The sequence below is a fragment of the Saccopteryx bilineata genome, chromosome 1 (genome assembly GCF_036850765.1).
Source record: "Saccopteryx bilineata isolate mSacBil1 chromosome 1, mSacBil1_pri_phased_curated, whole genome shotgun sequence".
In the NCBI taxonomy this organism is placed as follows: Eukaryota; Metazoa; Chordata; class Mammalia; order Chiroptera; family Emballonuridae; genus Saccopteryx; species Saccopteryx bilineata.
In genome coordinates, this window is record NC_089490.1 from 87,004,363 (window position 1) to 87,026,256 (window position 21,894).

General features: G+C 45.1%; 1 protein-coding gene across 2 annotated transcripts in view; it reads right to left on the reverse strand.

Annotated features, from left to right (window-relative positions):
- SGSM3 (small G protein signaling modulator 3) overlaps window positions 1–19,752 on the reverse strand; it is a 58,369-nt gene extending 38,617 nt beyond the window's left edge. For both annotated transcript variants that reach the window (XM_066257304.1, XM_066257294.1), the window contains exon 1: window positions 19,636–19,752. The gene's annotated coding sequence lies outside the window, so the exon portion shown is untranslated. The remainder of the gene's footprint in view (window positions 1–19,635) is intronic.
- Between the last annotated feature and the right edge of the window lie 2,142 nt (window positions 19,753–21,894).

A 21,894-nucleotide genomic window follows, 5' to 3' on the forward strand; every position in this document is an offset into this window, starting at 1 on the left:
GAGCATCAGACTGGGACACAGAGGAGCCAGGTTCGAAACACCCAAGGTCGCCGGCTTGAGTGCAGGCTCACCAGCTTGAGCATGGGGTCGCTGGCTTGAGCATGGGATCATGGAAATGACCCTATGGTCACTGGCTTGAGGTCCAAGGTTGCTGACTTGAGCCCAAGGTCACTGGCTGTAGCCCCCTCTTCAAGGCACATATGAGAAAGCAATCAATGAACAACTAAGGAGCTGCAATGAAGAACAGATGCTTCTCATCTCTCCCCCTTCCTGTCTGTCCCTATCTGTCATTCTCTCTGTTTCTCTCACTGTCTGTCACACACACAAAAAAGGTGACTTAGTGGTACATGAATTATATCTGTTCTTAAAATTACAGTAACTGCAGCATAGTAGAATATTGAGGCATAAGAATGTGTTCTTGAGTTTTTTCTTAAGTCCACAAAAGAAGCCGTAAACTTTAAGCAACCAGGTGGCCTCTGTCTTCCTTGGTCTTTCCCTGTCACAGCTACTATTTATCACCTTAAATATCCATCTCCTCAGGGGACTTTATGTGAATACAACGCCATGGAAAACAAAAAATAAATAAAAAGGTATAAACTATTAGAAATAGCTTATTTATAACTGTGAAAATAATCCCTGTCTCTATCATTGGTAATTAACACTTTACTTAAACTGCTCAGAATGTATGTGACATAATAGCAACCTGTGAAGTCAGGAACTACATAAGGTAAAAAATCTGTTACTTTAGCTTTTAAAAGACTATAACAAGTTTCCCCCCAGTAGTCTAAGTAATCAATGGAAAAAGAACTGACAACACTGAAAACTCGGTTTCCAAGCCATTGTTTTTGTTTTCTTTTTAAAGTCTATAACAAAATCCCCAGGTGTGTGACTTCACATGGGGTGGCTGTTGCTTTCTATTACACTGAAAGGAAATCCTTTCCCAAAAGCAAAAGCCTCTAAAACAGGCGTCCCCAAACTACGGCCCCACCCCACGGGCCACATGCGGCCCCCTGAGGCCATTTATCCGCCCCTGCCGCACTTCCGGAAGGGGCACCTCTTTCATTGGTGGTCAGTGAGAGGAGCACTGTATGTGGCGGCCCTCCAACGGTCTGAGGGACAGTGAACTGGCCCCTGTGTAAAAAGTTTGGGGACCCCTGCAAAAGCAGTTTAAAAGAAAAGAGATTGGCCCTGGCTGGTTGGCTCAGTGGTAGAGCATCAGCCCAGCATGTGGAAGTCCTGGGTTCAATTCCAGGTCAGAGCACACAGGAGAAGTGACCATCTACTTTTCCAACCTGCCTCTCCCCTTCTCTCTCTGGTCCCCTCCTGCAGCCATGGCTTGAATGAGCAAGTTGGCCCTGGGCACTGAGGATGGCTCCATGGCCTTGCCTCAGGTGCTAAAATAGCTCGACAGCCAAGCAGCAGCCTCAGATGGGCAGAGCCTCAGCCCCAGACAAGGGTTGCTGGGTGGATCCCAGTTGGGGTGCATGTGGGAGTCTGTCTCTCTGCCTCCCTGCCTCTCACTTAATTTAAATTAAAAAAATAAAAAATAAAAAAAGGAAAAGAAATGCTTACGAACCAGGAGACCAGAAAGTACAACAATCTAAGATAGGCTTTAAGAAAAAAAAAAAAGAAGCTATTTCTGAATCTACTTATACAGAAATGGCTTCATGTGCCCTAGGTTTCCTCTATCGCCCAGGCAATTGGTCCCCAGCCTCAATCCGAGCTGGGGTCAGATGGGACACTGACTTGTTCTTTTCCACTCACAACACACCAAGATGCAAACACAAATGATATACTGTACTTAAATTGTAACAGGATAAATTTAAACTACAGTTCAGGAGAAAATCTGGCTTATGAACAAAATCACTGGGTTTATCATAGAGGAAGGAAGTTCTGCACACTCCTCTGAGTTCCACAATTATACTAATGTGACAACATTAATAAAAATAAAAAATATTTTTTAAATTCTGCCACAAGTTTGCCACCCCCAATAAGTCACATTTTCTTCTCTCTTTTGGATTTTCTCTACATATATACACAGTTCTCATATTATAGATTATAGAATTTATTTTATTTTTTTGTATTTTTGAAGTGAGAAGCAGGGAGGCAGAGAGACAGACTCCCACATGTGCCAGACAGGGATCCACCTAGCATGCCCACTAGAGGGCAATATTCTGCCCATCTGGGGCGTTGCACCATTGCAACTGGAGCCGTTCTAGCGCCTGAAGTGGAGGCCATAGAGCAGGGGTCGGGAAAGTTTTTGGCTGAGAAAGCCATGAACACCATATATTTTAAAATGTAATTCCGGTGCCTGACCTGTGGTGGCACAGTGGATAAAGCATCGACCTGGAATGCTGAGGTTGCCGGTTCAAAACCCTGGGCTTGCCCAGTCAAGGTACATATGGGAATTGATGTTTCCTGCTCTTCCCCCCTTTCTCTCTCTCTCCTCTAAAATGAATAACTAAATAAAAATAATTTTAAAAAATGTAATTCCCTGAGTTATACAACGACCTGTGTACGTTATGCATTATCCAATAAAAATTTGGTGTTGTCCCAAAGGACAGCTGTGATTGGCTCCAGCTACCCGCAACCATGAACATGAGCAGTAGGAAATGAATGGATTGTAATATAGAATATTTTATATTTTTTGTTTGTTTGGTTTTTGGGTTTTTTTTTTTGTATTTTTCTGAAGTTGGAAAAGGGGAGGCAGTCAGACAGACTCCCGCATGCGCCCAACCAGGATCCACCTGGCATGCCCACCAGGCAGCGATGCTCTGCCCATCTGGAGCGTTGCTCTGTTGCAACCAGAACCATTCTAGCACCTGAGGCAGAGGCCACAGAGCCATCCTCAGTGCCTGGGCCAACCCTGCTCTGATGGAGCCTTGGCTGTGGGAGGGGAAGAGAGAGACAGAGAGGAAGGAGAGGGGGAGGTGTGGAGAAGCAGATGGGCGCTTCTCCTGTGTGTCCTGGCCAGGAATCGAACCCAGGACTCCTGCACGCCAGGCCGACGCTCTACCACTGAGCCAACCAGCCAGGGCCTAACATTATTTTTTTATTAAAAGTTTCTCTGCGAGCCAGACGCAGCCATCAAAAGAGCCACATCTGGCTCACAAGCCATACGTTCCCAACCCCTGCCATAGAGCCATCCTCAGCACCTGGGCCAACTTTGCTCCAATAGAGCCTTGGCTTCAGGAGGGGAAAGGAGAGGGAAAGAGAAAGGAGAAGGGGCAGGGTGGAGAAGCAGATGGGTGCCTCTCCTGTGTGCCCTGACCAGGAATCGAACCCGGGACTTCCACATGCCAGGCTGATGCTCTACCGCTGAGCCAACCAGCCAGGGCAAAATATTTTTTCTTCACAGAACATTAAACTATTAGCATTTCTTTAATAACTATACAGCCTTTATAGCCATATGTTCTTACATTCTATAATTTACTAATCTGGCCATCTGTCAATATGATATTAAAGTATCTGAAAAGCAATTTTTGTAAAAATAATGCTGTGAGAAACTTTCCCTCTAAAGATTTTTCAGATAACATTAATACACCTGTGTCATTTGGGAGATAATTTGGATTTTTAAAATATGCCTTTTCTACTTTTTTATTTAATTTTTTTTTAATTTATTAATTTTAGAGAGAGACAGGAAGAGAGGAGGGAGAGAGAAACACCAATTTGTTGTTCCATTTATTTATGCATTCATTGGTTGATTCTTGTATATGCCCTGACTGGGAATGAATCCCACAATTTTGGTGTATTGGGATGATACTCTAACCACCTGAGATACAGGGCAGGGTTGCTTTTTTATTTAGTGTCAGCTTTGTAAACAGAAATATAAGATGAAGTCACAACAAATGATTGGTATTGGAGATTAATATCATGCCAGTTATATATGAAGCAATGCAATGAACCTAATAACCCCTAAACTTAAAATTGTATAACTATAACACAATGGAAGACTATTTTAATAGTTTCAGATTGTTTCCCAGAAGAGTTCATCTTTGTTTGGGAAAATATCTTGATAAATTCCTTAAAAGTGGAAGCACACTTTGAAGGTATGGATTAGAAGAATGGAGAGATCAATTGCCTAGCAAAAGAAATCAAGAGAAATTTGCAGATAGGGGAGAACAGAAAATAGAGGTGGCCTGGACTATAGAGGGAAGGGGAAGAGAAGTCTAAAGACAAGGTAAGAAGCTGCATTCTACACAACAAAGTGAACTGGGAGACATTAACTCCCTGTGTGGCTGGGTTTTGGCAGGCCTTGGGCATGGGGACTAAATGCTTCTTAGGAAAAGAATAATCGCTTGACCAGGTGATGGCACAATGGATAGAGTGTTGGATTGGGACGCAGAGGACCCAGGTTCAAAACCCCGAGGTCGCTGGCTTGAGCATATAGGATCATAGACATAACCCACGGTCACTAGCTTGAAGCCCAAGGTCACTGGCTTGAGCAAGGGGTCACTGGCTCTGCTGTAGTACCAGTCAAGGCACATATGAGAATGCAATCAATGAACAACTAAGGAAACCAAGGAGTCACAATGAAGAATTGATGCTTCTCATCTCTCTCCCTTCCTGTCTGTCCCTATCTGTCCCATTCTCTCTCTCTCTCTCTCTGTCACACACACACACACAAAAAGAAAATAATAATCCTGCCCTGGCCAGACAGATCAGTTTGTTAGAGCATCATCCGAAAGTACAGATATTGTGGGTTTGATTTCTGGTCAGGGAACATACAGGAACAGATCAATGTTTTGGTCTCTCTCTCTCTTCCCCTCTTCCTCTCTCTAAAACTAATAAACATTAAAAATAAATAAATAAAAGAATAACCCCAAACCCCATTATTGTGTTGTTTCAAGGTAAAATCCCTTTGTCATTCCATATCTTCAGTAAAGCCTGCCATACTCTAAGAGCCTTGACCCGTGACTGGGTAGACTAATGAATGGAAGGGATACCAAGTTCCTGTGCTTGGCTCCTTGTGCTCCCTCTGCTTGTAATGCCCTCCTCTTTACCTGACTTCTCATTCTTCCAAGGCTCAACCCAGGCATTTTTTTCTCCAGGAAGCCTTCTCTGACACTCTCCCACCTCTGGCTGTGTTAAGGGCTCCTATTCACTCTATAATGTATCATACAACCTATTTATAACATAGTCAGCTTAATAATAGGTACCATTCATTGCAGAGTTTCTAAGTGTCAGGAACTCAAATATGCAAAGCTGTATTAAAACATTTACAGGTCCTGCCCGGCCTGTGGTGGCGCAGTGGATAAAGCATTGACTTGGAATGCTGAGGTTGCTGATTCAAAACCCTGGGCTTGCCCAGTTGAGGCACATACAACAAGCAATCAATGAACAACTGAAGTGAAGTAACTATGAGTTGATTCTTCTTGCTCTCCCCCACCTCTGTAAAATCAATAAATAAAACCTTAAAAACAAAAACAAAGAAACAGAAAAAACACAGGCCTTTTGGTCTAGCAATTTCTACTTCAGGAAATTTGTCCTACACTTCAGCAAAATGATTCATATACAAGGACACTCCTTACAACATTGCTTGTGATAGCAAAATATTAGAAAACCTAAATATCTATGAATAGGGACCTATATAATGGAATAGCATGCATCTGTCAAAAAAGAATGGGTTAGTTATTTATGGATTGATAGGGAATGATCTTCAAGATACATCACTAAGTGAAAAAAGTAAGGTGCCAAACAGTGAAAAGAATGATAAACATTTGTGCCAAAAAGAGGAAAATTTTCACATATGTAAGAGGAACTGGGTGGCAAAGAGATTTTTTTTTTGTATTTTTCTGAAGTTGGAAACGAGGAGGCAGTCAGACAGACTCCCGCATGCGCCCGACAGGGATCCACCCCGCATGCCCACCAGGGGGCAATGCTCTGCCTATCTGGGGTACCGCTCTGTTGCAACCAGAGCCATTCTAGTGCCTGAGGCAGAGGCAATAGAGCCATCCTCAGCGCCTGGGCCAACTTTGCTCCCATGGAGCCTTGGCTGCGGGAGGGGAAGAGAGAGACAGAGAGGAAGGAGAGAGGGAGAGGGAGGGGTGGAGAAGCAGATAGGCTCTTCTCCTGTGTGCCCTGGCCGGGAATCGAACCCAGGACTCCTGCACGCCAGGCCGACACTCTACCACTGAACCAACTGGACAGGGCAAAGAGATTTTTTACTTAATACCTTCTTGTATCTTTTGAATTTTGAACACTTCCAATTTATTACCTATTCAAAGAAGAAATAAAGGTAAACATGAAAAAAAAAATTAAAGGTCTTTAGTTGGCCATAGAATAAAAAAGATTAAGGTACTCCTCACTCTGCTAATTCAACATTAATATAAAAATAGGTATAAGGAAGCTCAACAACATTTAGATTTTTCCCAAGATGACTTTTGTTATGTTTGTATAAAATGTCCAATGTCAAGTTCTTTCCATTATCTTTTTATTTTGTGTCTGCTTTATTAGTGCCCTTAGCATATGCTTGATCTACTATGAAATCAATCCAGCACAGCTGATGTTCCAATGAAGACGTTTTAGTTCTTACTACACCTGACCCCTCAGTAGCACCTCGCCCTTTCTTTCCAGGGTTTGCAAGTGTCATGACCCTTTGGCTCTCCTTTGCCTTTTTGGCTGCTCCTTCTGTGCCTCTTTTCCAGCTTCTCCTCCTCTGCTGGTTCTGGGTATGCCTAATATTCTGCCCAAGACTGTCCTCTAGTTCTTGGCTATCTTGTTCATTCTCATGGCTTCAAGTAACACCTACAGGCAGATGACACTGATTTCTATCTCCAGGACACATTTTTCTCTGAACCTCAGGATGGCACATACAACTGCCCACTGGGCCACTCCTCTGCATTCTTCAAATTTATCCTACTCCAAAACTAAGCCATCATGATCCCTCATGAACCTCACCCTTCTTCAGTGGTCCCTACCTCAGGAAACTGGCATTATAACTTCCCCACCCATCCTCTCCAGCCAAAACCAGGCTTTATGGCTTATGGGTTCTCCTTCACCCTCTTACCTCCACCCCTTAACAATTAGGCCATTCCCAATATATATATAATTTTGTGACAGGGAGAGAGAGAGAGAGAAACAGAAAAAGGGACAGATAGGGAAAGAGAGAGATGAGAAGCATCAACTCAGCTGCAGCTCCTTAGTTGTTCATTGATTGCTTTCTCATATGTGCCTTGACGGGGGGGGGGGGGGAGGAGGCTACAGCAGAGCAAGCGACCCCTTGCTCAAGCCAGTGACCTTGGATTCAAGCCAGTGACCTTGGGCTTCAAGCCAGCGATCTTGGGCTTCAAGCCAACCACCCTGTGCTCAAGGTGAGCCTATGCTCAAGCCTGCAACCTCGAGGTTCCAAACCTGTGTCCTCTGTGTCCGAGTCCGACACTCTATCCATTGTACCACTGCCTGGTCTGGCAGGCTATTCCTAATATTTTTTGAACTTCCTTTTTTTCTTCAACCTGTTGCTATTTTAGTTTGGGTTGTCATCATTTCTTGCCATTATGGTTATTACAGGTCTCTCAACTAGGATTCCTTCCCACCAAGTCCCTATCTATTCTCCACAGCCAGAGAAATCCTTTTAAAATGCAACTAATTATTTCCCTCTCTTTAAACTTCTTTTTCTTCCCTCTGACTTTAAGAATCAGTGCCAATTTGTTAACTTGGCTTATAAGGACCTGTATGTGCTAGTAGTTCCTGCTAACCATTCTAGCATCATCTCTCAGCACCAACCTCTCATTTGCCCTCAACACATGCTCTATCCTCCAGCTACAGAATACTTCTTTCAGACCTTGCAAGCCACCTGCTTTCTCTCAAAGCATACTGCTAAATGAAGCAATTACTCCACATTATGTAAAGAAATATTGAATCTTGACTCTTGGGCCTCACCAAACACCATGATAAGACAGCTAGTGGTGCTAATCTTCTAAAACTGACTCCCTGCTCCAGTCACCCATCATTCTTGTTAAAAACATATTTATTATTCACATCACCTTTTATCTCCCTTGGTGCCAAAGACATATGAAGTAAAGACCCCACTATATCATCCAAATTTCTCAACTGCCTCTCCCCAAATTGGCATCAGCAGAATGACAAAATGACTCCAATAATCAACTCTGCCTTGAGCTCCACTCCAGCTTCTGCTCCCAGACTTACAGCTAGGACCGCTTTCCCTTCCCTGAGTCAATATTTCCTTTGTGACCAGAGATAGACAGTGTTCTCTCAGGTAAGAGTTAGGGGTGACTGTGCAAGGTAGAGCAGACTATGGAAACACAGACCCCAGAAACAGGTACCTCACCCCAGAATCCCACAAGCCCAGGTAGGGCTCCCCTTTTCCTGCTCAGCAGTACCAGTTAAATAAAGCTCTGCTGTGCAGACTTCTGAACCATACTGTTCACTCTAGGTCTTCCTGTAAAAATCATCCAAGGTAATCTGGTTACCTCCCTGAGTCCCTTCCAGGATCATTCTCCTAAGTTTACAGCCTGGCAGCACCTGAATGGTGACAAGGAAGCAAAAGCAAGCTACTGCATGGAGCTTCTGTCATTTCCACTATCAGGGGTGGCGGGGCAACAACCTCCTTCTAAGGAAGTAAAAGTGAAACAACAAATAATGGTTAGCTAACTGCAACTCTACATTCAGGTAGCTCTGAAAAATAGCAGGCAAGAGTTTTTGAAGAAAATGAATCTCCTTGAGGGCTGAATGGCAAAAAAAGCCGGTGAGAAATTTATATTTAAAGTTTTATATTAACATAGGAGTTTATGGCACTGAAAATGTGATCATAAATATAGTTAACAAAGTCCCTATTCCTAATATAATTAAACCATAGAGGTCTATAAACTATTTTATCTTTAAGTCATTTATTTGCCTATACCATCTATACAATTGCTGGGGATGTTTCAATTGCAGGTAAGAAAATAACTACATAATAACCCTAAAGTATGGCAATCCTGTCCTATTTACTTTGTGGCAGTGAATGGACTGAGGTATTAGAAGGGAGGTACTAAGGAAAATATTTACTGAGCATTTACCACTGAACTAAGAAACCGGAGAAAACCAGGGCTCAGAGACGTAAGCACTGCCCATATTAAACAGCAGAAATCTGTTTTCGAGCAATGTCTATATCTTTATTCTTTTAAGGGACACTTTGTACACTACGTGTTTCAGACATTGAAGATAAACTTCAGGTCTTCTCTGAGATTTATTTATTTATTTTTGTGACAGAGACACAGAGAGAGACAGAGAGAGGGACAGATAGGGACAGCCAGACAAGAAGGGAGATGAGAAGCATCAATTCTTCATTGTGGCTCCTTAGTTGTTCAATTTATTGCTTTCCCATATGTGCCTTGATCGTGGGGCTATAGCAGAGCAAGTGACCCCTTCCTCAAGCCAGTGACCTTGGGCTTCAAGCCAGACATGACCATGGGGTCATGTCTATGATCCCACGCTGAAACCAACAACCCTGTGCTCAAGCTGGATAAGCCCATGCTCAAGCTGGCAACCTCGGGGTTTGAACCTGGGTTCTCTGCATCCCAGTCCGATGCTCTACCCACTGTACCACTGTCTGGTCAGGCTTCTGTGAGATTTCTCTTCAAGTTAAAGTTATATTCTTTTTTGTTTTAATTTGATTTGATTTTTAAAAATGTTTTTATTTGTTGAGTTTTAGAGAGGGAGAAAGGAGGAAGGGGGAAGGGGAGAGAGAAACATTGATTTGCTGTTCCACCCATTCATGCACTCATTGGTTGATTCCTGCATGTGCCCCATCAAAGGTTTGAACTCACAACCTTGATCCATCAGGACAAAGCTCTAACCAACTGAGCAAGCCAGCCAGGGCTCAGGTTAAATTAGTTATTTTAACTATTTTCTAGGGGTGACATGGCCTCATGTCATGTAACAAAGTTAAGGGAGTCTCAGAGGCAAGCCACAGAAACTGACTTCGGGTAACAAATTATGTAATATGGGAATGCATTGAAAGGATATGAAATAGGACACAGAACTGAGGAAAAGCTGAAGAATTAGGTCTTTGAGAACAAAACACAGCAGCTCCAGCATATATATATTAGGAATAAATCCATAGTTGGATGAAGAAGCTGTTGACTTGTCACTGTGTCATTCAGCCTAAGATTCAAATTAAATGAGAAACACATAAATTTGCCTAATCTGGGTCATGAACCCACTACCTACTTAAGTGTTTCCTCAAATCAAAATTGAGTTGCTGTTTTCAGAAAACCTGGACTGTATGCTGGGCAGGCCTAAACAATATATGTCTACTAAACTCTTAAAATATGATGCCTCATATTTAACATAAAAATCTAGATGTGAAAAAAAAAAATCTAGATGTGGCCTGACGAGTGGTGCTGCAGTGGATAAAGCCTTACTGAGGTCACTGGTTCAAAACCCCAGGTATGCTGGGTCAAGGCACATAGAGGAAGCAACTACGAGTTGAAGCTTCCCACTCCTCCCCACCTTTCTCTCTCTATCTCCTCTTTCTAAAATGAATAAATAAAATCTTTTAGGCCTGACCTGTGGTGGCGCAGTGGATAAAGTGTCGACCTGGAATACTGAGGTCACCGGTTCAAAACCCTGGGCTTGCCTGGTCAAGGCACATATGGGAGTTGATGCTTCCTGCTCCTCCCCCTGTTCTCTCTCTATCTCTCCTTCTCTCTCTCTCTCTCTCTCCCCTCTCTCTCTAATAAAAATGAATAAATAAAATCTAAAAAAGTAAATAAATTAAGAAAAATTAAAAAATAAAATAAAATCTTTTAAAAATCCAAGCCTGACCAGGCAGTGGTGCAGTGGATAGAGCGTCGAACTGAGACAGGGAAGACCCAGGTTCGAAACCCCAAGGTCTCTGGTTTGAGTGTGGGTTCATCTGGTTTGAGCAAGGCTAAGGTCGCTGGCTTGAGCAAGAGGTCACTTGGTCTGCTGTAGCCCCCAGTCAAGGCACATATGAGAAAGCAATCAATGAATAACTAAAGTGCTGCAACAAAAAAAATTGATGCTTTTCATCTCTCTCCTTTACTGTGTTTGTCCCTATCTATCCCTCTCTGTCTCTGTAAAAAAAAAAAAAAAAAAAAAATCCAGATGTGGAGGAGGAACCAGATATGGAGCCAGCGTACTGCCTTCACAGTTGCTGTATGACCTTGGGCAAATGACCAAACTTATGCGTCATTTTCAACCTGTAAGAAAGCGATGGTTCCAACAACATATTGTGCTTATGATATCCAAATTAGAAACTGTGTATACTTTATAAACTCAAAGTCAACTATAGTATCCAGCACTTATGGATTGCCTGTCAGACGCATTACATAGATTTTATTTAATCTTCAAAAGAACCTTATGAAGTAGGAGGTTATGAGCACAAACATGGAGTCTGACTACTCATGTTCAAATCCTATTTCCACCACCCACTGTGTAGCCTTGAGCAAGTTACTCAGCATTTCTGAGACTGTCTCATCATCTTAAGTGGGTGTAATACTAATACTATAGAGCAGTAGTCCCCAATCTTTTTTTGGCCACGGACCAGTTTAATGTCAGAAAATATTTTCACAGACTAGCCTTTAGGGTGGGACGGATAAATGTATCAAGTGATCAAGACAAGCATCAAGAGCGAGTCTTAGATGGATGTAACAGAGGGAATCTGGTCTTTTTTTTTCTTCAAATTTTACTTTTATTTATTCATCTTAGAGAGGAGAGGGAGAGAGAGAGAGAGAGAGAGAGAGAGAGAGAGAGAGACAGGGGGGAGGAGCTGGAAGCATCAACTCCCATATGTGCCTTGACCAGGCAAGCCCAGGGTTTCGAACCAGCGACCTCAGCATTTCCAGGTTGACGCTTTATCCACTGCGCCACCACAGGTCAGGCTATTTTTAAAAAAATAAAACATCGGGCCCTGGCCAGTTGGCTCAGTGGTAGAGCATCGGCATGGCATGCACGAGTCCCAGGTTCGATTCCCGGTCAGGGCACACAGGAGAAGCACCTATCTGCTTCTCCACACCCCCCCCTCCTTCCTCTCTGTCTCTCTCTTCCCCTCCTGCAGCCAAGGCTCCATTGGAGCAAGGTTGGCCCGGGCACTGAGGATGGCTCTATGGCCTCTGCCTCAGGTGCTAGAATGGCCCTGGTTGCAACAGAGCAACGCCCCAGATGGGCAGAGCATCGCCGCCTGGTGGGCATGCCGGGTGGATCCTGGTTGGGCGCATGCGGGAGTCTGTCTGACTGCCTCCCCATTTCCAACTTCAGAAAAATACAAAAAAAATACAAAAAACAAACAAACAAACAAAAAAACCATCATTCAGACTTAAATATAAATAAAACAGAAATAATATAAGTTATTTATTCTTTCTCTGCGGACCGGTACCAAATGGTCCACGGACCGGTACCGGCTCGCGGCCCGAGGGTTGGGGATCGCTACTATAGAGGGTGGTTGTGAATATGGAGTTAATTTAAGTAAAATTCTGTGCTTAGTAAATACTCAATAAATATTAGCTATTATTATGAGTGCTGGTGGTAGTAACAATAATTATTCCAATTTTACAGAAAATGAAATTGAGGCATTGGGAAGTTTATATTGAAGTTTAAAGTAGTAGAACCAGAATTTGAACTTCACTGTTAGGTGCCTGGAATTACTACAGTCTACTGACTTCAAAAGTTTTAAACACACATGCGTGCACACACACACAGTACCATTTGGACTTTAACCCTAACCTCTAGTCACACAAATTAAGGATATTTACAAATGACACTCAAACACAAGAAAAGGGAAATGATCTGTTGTTTCATGTCTTTAGAATGTTAGCTAGAAGGCTAACTAGATATCTAGAGAGGGCAGGGAATTGTCTTATTTTGTTTAAAAAAACAAATCTGTTAGCCCTTCTCAAAAACAAGCCTTTTGATAACTGGATTGGTGTATTCAATCTATTTCTGATGTTACTCTAATTTTTTTTAATGTTATCCTTATTGATGAAACTATTTAATGATTGCATTCACATCAATTAGCAGGAAAAAAACATATATACAAAACCTATATCAAAAACACTTAGGAATGTTGTTTATAACTGGAAGAGAGGCATAACGCTGGAAATGAAGACACAGGTAACAGTGACTATGGAAATGAAGTCAATGTCTCTTTCCTCATTTATGAATTGTGACCATAGGCAACAAACCTAATTGGTTAAAAAGAGGGAGAGGTGATTATATGTATACTATTTAAACAATAGTGTCTTCAAAATTAGTTCACAAGCCACATTGAAAGTCAGCCTCATTTTTTCAGTCACATAGTACTACTACGGTACTAGGTACCTTTGAGCAGATAAAATATATTATGCTTACTTTGTTAAAGATGGCACTGCCCACGTGGAAGCCTGTCGCCCAGGTGATTATATTGGTTGCCCTTCCTGCTTGGGATGGGTGTGATTATATTAATGTGTGTTGGGGGCAGGCTGTGGGCAGGCAGGATCCTTGTAGCCTGGGGCTTGGTTTTGGGACTAAGCCTTTCTCACCCTTTTGATGTAGGGTGGGGCACTCTCATGAGGAATCCCATTATGCCTCAGATAAGTGACTTTGTATCAGAGACTTCCTTGTTTGTATATTGGATTAAAGGTTTGGATTTCTACACTATACAGTGGGGATGACCAGGAGCTTGCTCTCTCTGGGTTCCTAAGATTAGCATTAGAGAGGAGAGCAGAGAAAGGCCACATAGAGGTGGCCAAGAGAAGCAGCCAAGATGGCAGAGTGTTGAAGGAGAAGCCAGTTTGTGCAGAGAGGAGATGGGGAACAGAGGTGAAAGAGACTGGTGAGGTTAGAAATGTAAGGTTGGTGGATAATGGAGGATGGTCACGTGGGGAACTCAGACCTGCGAACTTTGGCTGGGACCGCCCACAACCAAGCGCGCCAAAAAAAGCTTCACAGGAACCCTTTGGAAAAAAGCAACCGTCTGCCAGCCAGTGAGATTTCACCACGTCATATTAGCTCAACTTCCCTAGAGGGACCCCTTTAAATATCTCCCATGCGGTTTAATCCTTGCAACTTCCCAGGCCTCCATCTTTCCTCGGGGCCAGGGAACCTTGCTGGGAGGGATGCGCACTCTGTACTCAATAAAGCCTTTTGTTATTCCACACTTGGTGGCTCCGAGCCCCATTCCTTCCTTCTCCGCGGGGAAAAATACCTTACATTTTGGTGCTGAAAACCCGGGAGGAGTTAGAAGTCCGCAAGGACCACTCCTCTTCCTCATCTCCTCCGAGAAAGAACCAGGATCTCCAACCTTCCACCCACTTCGGCGCATGGTGCAGTAAGTCCCTTGCCTCCGCCTTCCTCTCAGTTCTTTCCTCCGAGACTCCCTGTCTGAAACCGTAGCTACGTCAGGGAAGTCTTTTCCGTCCGTCTGAGTGTGTGTGCTTCGGGGACGTCTGGAGCATATCCACTTTACCTTTTCCGTCCGTGGCCAGACCTTGAGTTTTTAGGATACTAATACTCAAATCTGACAACTCCGAGGATGAGGGCGGCCGTGGGGGCACAGGAATCTCCCTCCCTAAAGAAGAAGAAACTGTTCTTCTTCTCTGCTGTGGCCAGGCCACAGAACCCACTCAATTAGCCTCCTGAAGGGACTTTCGATGTTAACACCCTCACCAATTTAACTATCGCCAAAAAAGCTGGGAACTGATTGGAGATCTCTTATATACATGGCTTCTAATTATTTGCGCACCCGTCCTTAATCTCTGTGCCGCCTGTTCCACACCACGCAGGCCTTTTTCTGGCCAGAGAAACCTCACCTAAAACCTCCACTCCTGAGCTTTCCTTCTCCGCGGACTCCCAACTCTTTTTCTCTCCTGCCTGACCCTCGGGGGTGCCTCTCTCTCTCTCTCCCTCTCTCGGGACTTTTCTCTGGTCTCTCTGCAGACCTCTTTTGTGCTCAGGTGTCTTCCCTCTGAGAGCCCCCTCCCCACCCTTCTCAAAAACCTGTTTCTTATTCACCACTACCATCTCTTTCTCCTCCCCTGCTGGCCAGGGGCCCCTCCCTTCTCCACTGTGTTCTTTAATATTTATTTATTTATTTCAGAGACAGTGCGAGAATCAGAGAGAGGAATAGATAGAGATAGACAAGAATGGAGAGAGATGAGAAGCATCAATCATCAGTTTTTCGTTGCGACACCTTAGTTGTTCATTGATTGCTTTCTCATATGTGCCTTGACTGTGGGCCTTCAGCAGACTGAGTAACCCCTTGCTGGAGTCAGTGACCTTGGATCCAAGATGGTGAGCTTTTTGCTCACACCAGATGAGCCTGCGCTCAAGCTGGCGACCTCGGGGTCTCGAACCTGGGTCCTTCCGCATCCCAGTCCGACGCTCTATCCACTGCGCCACCGCCTGGTCAGGATCCACTGTGTTCTTAAACCCCTCCTCCGTCAGGCCATTCTTAGCCTGGCATTGACTCTTACACGGGTTTTCAGGACGTCCAACCCCAATTTCCTTGCAGGAAGTCTGGCCCTGTCCTGCCTTTGGCTCCAGTGTTTCCTGAGGGATCTGGGTGCCAGGCTCCGTGTGAGCCCTCCTCCTTTTATTCTCAACCCCCAAACCCCTATCCGGAACCTGTGAACACAGCATTTAAAGTTTTTAATGGTCCCAACTAGTAGAAACAGGCCAAGGCTGTTCGCCAGGCCCGCATGCAGCAGAAGGTAACGCTCCAAACCCCGGCTCTTGTGGCAACCCTGAGACCAGCAGAGCCACCAGCAGCTTGCTTTAAGTGTGGCAAGCAGGATCATTGGTCCCGGCAGGGCCCCTGCTGGCAGCTGCCCACTGAGCCCTACCCTGACTGCAAACAGCCTAGTCACTGGCGGAGCGATTGCCCCTTTGGGCAACAGGTTTTTCCTCAGTGCCTCTACGTGGAGGACAAGCTGCCTGAATGGGAGGCCAATCCAGCCAGGTGGGCACATCACTTGAACTCCTAGGACACGGCCTGGACTCGGAGAACCCAGGGTAATGCTGCAACTAGTGGGTAAGTCCATCTCATTTCTTGTGGACACGGGGGCTGCCTTCTCTGTTTTGCCATCACATTCTGGACCTCTAGTTCCCTCACAGGTCTCGGTTATGGGAATGGATGGGACCCCTTCCTTTCCCCTTTTTACGCCACTCCTGACATGCAGTCCTGCCTCAAGCTTGCCTCCTTACAGGACCACTGGCAGTCAGAATCACTGGACTCCATCCATCTCCAGCTTATCAAAAGGCTGGACCCTGCAAATCCCCCTATTACTCCTCCTTTTTAAAAAATCCTTACAGGACCACATCCGCAAAGTTTCTCAACTCAAGGCCACACAGATGTTCCTCCTGATACCCCTCAAAGCCACCACCTTTCGATCTTCCCCTCCCCATGACGCCCCTAATCAGCAGGAAGTAGCCAGATGAATAAATGGCGCCCCTTTTTCTATTTAACACAAAAGGTCAGAATGTAAGGTCAGTGGATAATGGGGGATGGTCACTTGGGAAACTCAGACCCGCGAACTTTGGCTAGGACCGCCCACAACCAAGCGTGCCAAAAGAAGCTTCACAGGAACCCTTTGGAAAAAAGCGACCGTGAGATTTCACGGTCAGTGAGATTCAGTGAGTGCCAGCCAGTGAGATTTCACCACGTCATACTAGCTCAACTTCCCTAGAGGGACCCCTTTAAATATCTCCCACACGGTTTAATCCTTGCGACTTCCCTGGCCTCCATCTTTCCTCGGGGCCAGGGAACCTCGCCGTGCGGATGCGCTGTACTCAATAAAGCCTTTTGTTATTCCACACTCATCTACTATAGCTCCCCCGCCCCCGTCAAGGCACATATTTGAGAAAGTAATCAATGAACAACTAAGGTGCCGCAATGAAGAATTGATGTTTCTCATCTCTCTCCCTTCCTGTCTGTCTGTCCCTATCTGTCCCTCTCTCTGACTCTGTCTCTGTCTCCCCCCCCCCCAAAAAAAAAGAAAGAGCAGGTAGCTCAGGTGGTTGGAGTGTCACCTTGATACAACAAGGTTGTTGGTTCGATCTCCAGTCAGGGCACAAAGAAGCATAAACCAATGAATGCATAAATAAATGGAACAATAAATCTATGTCTTTCTCCCCCTTCCTCTCTCTCTCTAATTAAAAAAAAAAAAAAAAAAAAAGAAAGAAAGAGCATGAGTGTTAGAGTCAGACTTGAAGTTGAATCCTGGCCCTGTCACCATAACTGTAGGCAATTCACTGAACTTTTGTACTTCAACCTATATATAAAATAATACCCACATTTCACAGTGACAATTATAGCAGTTGGCAATAGAAGACATTCAATAAATATTATCGATGACTATTACTGTGTGTGGAAGCCTAGACTATGGTTCTAACTCTCCCATATAGCTTGTGCTTCAGTCCAGATTTCCTGTCTCAGTCTGTGTGTACCGTGTGACAGCAAAGAAACAGGATTCTTATATCTTCTGTGAGTACCACCCTCTGTGCTATTTCACTTCCTTGTGAGTCAGCATGAGCTCATGAATGGCTGCTATGGAAAATAACTGATGTTACCAGCTGAGGAACAGAGACAGCTGGAGAATAAGCAAATGAAACTAATGTTAGCCCTGGCTGGAGCTATCCGCGGTTGGTTTGAGCATCATTTCTATGGGCAAAGATTGAGGGTTTGATCCACAGTCAGGACATGTAAGGAAGAGATAGATGTTTCTGTCTTTCTCTCTCTCTCTCTAAAATCAACAAGTTTAAAAAAAAGAAAAAGAGCCTGACCAGGTGGTGGTACAGTGGATGGAGCAGCGGACTGGGACGCTGAGAACCCAGGTTCGAAATCTCAAGGTCATCAGCTTGAGCGCGAGGTCGCTGGCTTGATCAAGGGGTCACTTGCTCTGTTGCAGCCCCCCGGTCAAGGCACATTTGAGAAAGCAATCAATGAACAACTAAGGAGACTAAGGAGCCGCAACGAATAACTGATGCTTCTGAAACTTCCTGTCTGTCCCTCTCTCTGTCTGTCACAAAACAAAATAAAACAAAAAACTAATGTTAAATAATCAAATGTACAAGATTTTGGGCTCCTGCCAAAAGTATCATTGAGAACTAAGAAGAGACAAAATAAGAACATAGAGAACATCAAGTTTTTAAGCCAACAGGTGTTCCCAGCATCTGCTCCAGGCACAGAAAGATGGCTGTATAAGAGATGATTCTCTCCTGAGTTCGTTTCTCAATATTTCACCATAAAGTCAGGTTCATTTTTGTTAGGTACTACTCTCCTTTATGGACTTTTCTGTTAACCTGACAAGATCCCAAATTCATTAGGTCAATATGCTCTTTTATATTTAAACAGTTTTTGTTCACAGCCTTTTAAAATTAATGCTCTGGGCCTGGGTCATATTCATTTGTTATCCGTTATGTGATTAACAGAAACACCACCTCTGCTCTCCCAGATCCCACATTTCCATGCTTAAAAAGGAATACTAAAACCCAGATTAATGTGACAATTAGTGATGAAAAGCCTACATGCACTAAAGATTATCAAATGACAGGAAAGATATCAACCTTTATTTAGAATCAATTACAAACTAATCATGGAGAACAGAAATAAATATGTAAAACAAAGAAGTTATAGCTATAGTGTTTAGAGTTCAGAGTGAACTGGGAGAGATGAGGAAGAAAAGATGTAGGAAACATATGTGTATCTACAAAGAATCACAAACATAATCACAAAAGCTACAAGGTAAACAAGTCAAAGTTGAAAATCCAGTTTTTTTCAGTCTGATTAGGAACCTGAATTTACGAAGAAAGAATCAGACAGAAAGGTAAAGAATATTCCAGACACCTGTAAATACCCTACTGAAAAACAAACAAGAGCCAGCAACCCACCACAGATATCATCGGCGGCACAGACTGGAAAATACGATACAGTCACCCCTTACTGAAGAGAAACTTTTAAAATATACCCCCACCTCCATGAGAAGCATTCTGGATCATGTCACTAAATATGAGAATTTTCCAAATTCCAATCCTAATCACTCTGGGTGATCCTGACCAACACATGCCTCAATTTCCCCAAAGTTAAAACACAAACAATATTACAGTGTTCAAATTCAAAGCCTCAGCCTGAATCGGAATCTGTGTCCAGACCCCGGACCCGCTTCTTTAACGCCGTCACAGGTTACACGTGAGGAAGTTGGCTGCTTTAAATTGCTCGAGGCAGCCGTTCTAACAAAAAAATAAAAATTAAAAGGCCCTTCCCTCGCATTTGGTGCAGTTTTTGTAAAACTCTTCCCACCTGCTGGAGGGATATATACCTGGGCTCGAACCCCCCAGGCAGTTAAGCTGGGGCACCGGCGGCCCCAACTCCGCGCTAGGCCCAGCTGAGCCCCCTGGGGGTGGGGGTCCAGTCTCCCGGAGGCCGCCCCCGCCCCGAGTGCAGACGCCAAGGCTCGCGGGTGGGAGCAGCATCACTGCCCCACATGCCCCGCACCCTAACGCGAGAGCCCGCGCCTGGCCGCCACCGACTGGGACCCCAAATTACGCGTCCGGCCGGGCGGTGATTCTTCCCCCTCAACCCGTCGGTCATTCTGTCAGTCCACAGCCAACCCCGCGTCCCCGCCTGGAAGGCATGCGTGGGGCCTGGGCCCTGCAGACCCACCCAGTCCCGCTGACCTCTCGCTTTGCACTCACTCGCCCTACAGAAGATGTCCACCTGCCCCGCTGCCTCAAGTCCCGCCACCTCAGTGCCAACCCGGATCCAGCTTGCAGCTCCGCAGCTCGAATCCAGAAAGCTTCAGGCGGTGAGAGCGCGCAAGCGCGGGGCGAGCCGTATGGCCGCGGAGCATGCTGGGGGCTGAAGTCTGCTCCTCCGATGGGTGGGAGCGGCAGGATTTGCGTATCCTCGAAGCTTGCTCTGCGGCCTCCTTTCCAAACCGAGCAACCTTGGAAGCCCAGCGGTCAGGATGGAGGATAGACGCTGCAGGGCTTTTGAGGGACACTTATGTTCATTTCTAAATAGTTAAATGCCTTCTTTTTTTTTTTTTTTTTTTTTTGTGACAGAGACAGAGAGACGGACAGATAGGAACAGACAGGAAGGGAGATGAGAAGCATCAATTCTTCGTGGTGGCACCTTAGTTGTTCATTGATTACTTTCTCATGTGTGCCTTGACGGGGGGGGGGGGGGTGGGGGTGGGGGAGGGGGGGTGGGGGTGGGGGAGGTAGGGGGTGCTACAGCAGACCGAGTGACTCTTGGCTCAAGTTGGTGAGCCTTGCTCAAACCAGATGAGCCAGAGCTCAAGCCAGCGACCTGGGGGTTTCATCAAACCTGGGTCCTCCACATCCCAGTCCGACGCTGCATCCACTGGCACCACAGCCTGGTCAGGCTTAAGTGCCTTCTTTACGGGTGGACAGAACTAGACCAGCCTCAGGCACTCTTCACAATTCACAAGCCTTGTAAGTATCCCCAAATTGGAACAAATTGGTTGAGATCATGCCCAATAAATTTACTCTCCAGGCATGGATAATGCAGGGGTGTTGTCAAGGGCCAGGATTCAAGTCACTAAACCATGCTGACATTTATCTCATCAAGAAGGCGTTGGGGCCTGACCTGTGGTGGCGCAGTGGATAAAGCGTCGACCTGGAAATGCTGAGGTCGCCGGTTCGAAACTCTGGGCTTGCCTGGTCAAGGCACATATGGGAGTTGATGCTTCCTGCTCCTCCCCCACTTCTCTCCTCTCCTCTCTCTCTCTCTCTCTCTCTCTCTCCCCCCTCCTTTCTAAAAATGAATAAATAAAAATTTAAAAAAATTAAAAAAAAAAAAAAAGAAGGCGTTGGGCCCATCTCTATTCTACTCACAAAAATTAGGGGATATTTTATAGCTTCATATTCATTTTTTTTTAATCTTTATTTTTTTACAGAGACAGAGAGAGAGAGTCAGAGAGAGGGATAGACAGAGACAGACAGGAACGAAAAGATGAGAAGCATCAATCATTAGTTTTTCGTTGCGCATTGCAACACCTGAGTTGTTCATTGATTGCTTTCTCATATGTGCCTTGACCGCGAGCCTTCAGCAGACCGAGTAACCCCTTGCTTGAGCCAGCGATCTTGGGCTCAAGCTGGTGAGCTTTTGCTCAAACCAGATGAGCCCGTGCTCAATCTGGTGACCTCGGGGTCTCGAACCTGGGTCTTCTGCATCCCAGTCCGATGCTCTATCCACTGCGCCACCACCTGGTCAGGCGCTTAATATTCATTTTGAGGTATCCCCTAATTTTTGTGAGCAGTATATATGATATCTGTGTCCTAGTTGATATCAGGCTCTAGGTTGGAAAAAAAGGACATCTTGTCACATTTTAGAAAGGTCATCAAAAGCTACAATAGTATTAAAGTAATTTCACCCTACTCTGAGGAGGTATAAATTTAGCTTTAGAGCTGCTAAGCATGGATTCCTACTGGAACAAGGTGGTGATGCCCACGGTGAATAAAGGGGAACCACAGGCAAAGTCTACAAAACACAGTAAGGCAGTCTCAGTCACTTTACTTACTGTTCTTTGCTCACTTTACAAAGCATTTTTTTTTTTTTTTTGCATTTTTCTGAAGCTGGAAACAGGGAGAGACAGTCAGACAGACTCCCGCATGCGCCCGACCGGGATCCACCCGGCATGCCCACCAGGGGGCGACGCTCTGCCCACCAGGGGGCGATGCTCTGCCCATCCTGGGCGTCGCCATGTTGCGACCCTCCTGGGTGTCGCCATGTTGCGACCAGAGCCACTCTAGCGCCTGGGGCAGAGGCCACAGAGCCATCCCCAGCGCCTGGGCCATCTTTGCTCCAATGGAGCCTTGGCTGCGGGAGGGGAATAGAGAGACAGAGAGGAAGGCGCGGCGGAGGGGTGGAGAAGCAAATGGGCGCTTCTCCTATGTGCCCTGGCCGGGAATCGAACCCGGGTCCTCCGC